Below are 2,500 nucleotides of genomic sequence, written 5' to 3'. Positions count from 1 at the left end.
CACAGACACATTTTGTTTGTGTCGCATACTTGGGTCAAGTGTGTTTTCCGTTGTGTGCGAGTGCAATTTAAAACGCATTAGGCATGAACGGCTGACTTCTACAGTCTTGCAGCTCAACTACTGACACAGACAAACAGTTTGTTCAGCAAGTCAGTTCATGTTAAAGAGTCAACATGGTAAAATCAGTTTTGGAATAACAATGACACAAATTTTAAGGAAACTATTGCCTCCTTGTTTGTCATTAAACACGTTAAGAATGCAGAACCAACGTCACGCTGGCCAAGCATGTGTTGTCTGCATACTTAATGTGCATCTCTGGCTTAACATATGCAAGCTCACACTCTCCAAATCATGCAAAAACACACAAACATGCCCATGAACACACAGGCTGCATTTGTATATGTATAACACATTAAAAGCATGCACTTAATATTGCATCTTTATGCAATAAGTCACTCTGTTGCAAACAGTTTGCGTACACAAAATTAATGACCTTAAATATATAGACAAATTATCTTAAAAAAGTCCATAAACACACATAGGCTGCATTGCAATTTGCATACTAAAACCATGCACTTAAAACTGTATCTTTATTAGGGATGTCGATTTAGGGCCAGTTTTACTAAACAGGGCAAATTAGCGCAAGAGCGCAATTCCAAAACAGCGCCGATGGGCATGGAAATTTCTGTGGGTGATTTACTAACAATGCGCAAATTAAAGAACACAGACGCAACATCTCATTTACATATCGACCAACGCAATATACCAAGCGTAGGGGTGGGCGATATAGCAAAAATATAATATCACGTTTTTCTTTCTTTTTTTTTTAAATATCACGATTCACGATTTTATCACGATTCTTTGTCATGTTGGTTTTACTATTTTGCAAGTTGTCTGAGCATTACAGCCAAACTAATTTCCCTATTATAAAGACAAAGCCTATCAAGGTAACAAAAATATAAAAAAAGAATGGCGGATATTTAGGCCAAAGTGGTCGAAAATAAAAATCTTTGTCATTATTTTATCTTTGTTATTAAAAAATGAGAACAAAGATACACATTACAAATACACATAATATACAAATAAAACAAACATTGTTTTATTTTCAGGTAAAATAGGTGTATTTAGCAGGAGCATTCAAGAAACTGAATCAACAAATATAAAAATAAAACACTATATAGATTGATTCCTATTAAAGCAACTGTATTAACGTTTTTTAAATCAAGAGTAGTGAGTGATTTTTCTCTTTGTGTTTTATTAGCATTACTGAATCAACAAATATAAAAATAAAACACTATATAGATTGATTCCTATTAAAGCAACTGTATTAACGTTTTTTTAAATCAAGAGTAGTGAGTGATTTTTCTCTTTGTGTTTTGGTGTTTTATTAGCATTAAAGGAATAATTCACCCAAAAATAAAAAGTGTTTTATTTTTATACTGTACCATCATTTACGCTCTCAAAAGTTGCTTTAAACCTTAATGAGTTTCTTTCTTCTGCTGAACATAAATGTTATGTTGAAGAATGTGAATAAGTAAACAGTTGCTGGTCCACAGCGACTTCCATAGTATTAATTTTTTTCCTACTATCAAATTCAATGTGGACCAGCAACTGTGGTTACCCACATTCTTCCAAATATCTTCTTTTGTGTTCAGCCCAAGAAAGAAATTAATACAGGTTTTCAGGGTGATCTATCCCTTTAATGACAGTCAGCAGCATGTTTAGTACTGTCCCTTTAAGAGCTGCATGCATTTAATATACAGGCACGCATCCGTTTCTCTCTCAACTGTTTACTTTCATTTTAGACATAACCAACTGAGTCTATACATAAACCTTGTGTGTTTTAACAGTATTAGCGCAAAAGATAACTTAGTTCAGTAATCAGGCGCTGTTTGACAGGGTTTTTAGTGCGCGCGCTTCGGGTGTACATATGCTCAGAAAAAGCGCACGTCAGAACAGCGCGTGAATGAAACGTTTAACCGGCAAGGCTTTAAAGCAGATGCAAATAATGTACTTTTGTGACATCAAATAAGTGCAGTGTCCCGTGAGAGTAACTCTACCGCTGAGTTTACGTCGTTTACGCTTTTATTTGAATGAAAACAACGTATACGCTTGGCGCAGCTGACACAAAACAGCATACTCAATTTACGTTCAGTGGATACTCTCCAAAATGGCCCTAGGGTGACACGGAGGAGACGAATTGTTGAATAAAGTCGTAATTTTTTTTTCTTTTCCGCACAAAAAGTATTCTCGTAGCTTTGTAAAATTACGGTTGAACCCCTGATGTCACATGGATTATTTTACCGATGTCCTTGCTATGTTTCTGGGCCTTGATCGTGTAAGGACCCTTGCTGTCTATGGGAGGGTCAGAGAGCTCTCAGATTCCATCAAAAATATCTTAATTTGTGTTCCGAAGATGAACGGAGGTCTTACAGGTTTGAAACGACATGAGGGTGAGTAATTAATGACAAAATTGTCATTTTTGGGTGAACTATCCCTT

This window comes from Sinocyclocheilus rhinocerous, unplaced genomic scaffold (assembly GCF_001515625.1).
Source record: "Sinocyclocheilus rhinocerous isolate Xijiao unplaced genomic scaffold, SAMN03320098_v1.1 scaffold329, whole genome shotgun sequence".
Classification (NCBI taxonomy): domain Eukaryota; kingdom Metazoa; phylum Chordata; class Actinopteri; order Cypriniformes; family Cyprinidae; genus Sinocyclocheilus; species Sinocyclocheilus rhinocerous.
The sequence above is the reverse complement of the archived record's forward strand: the minus strand, read 5'-3'. Positions refer to the sequence as shown.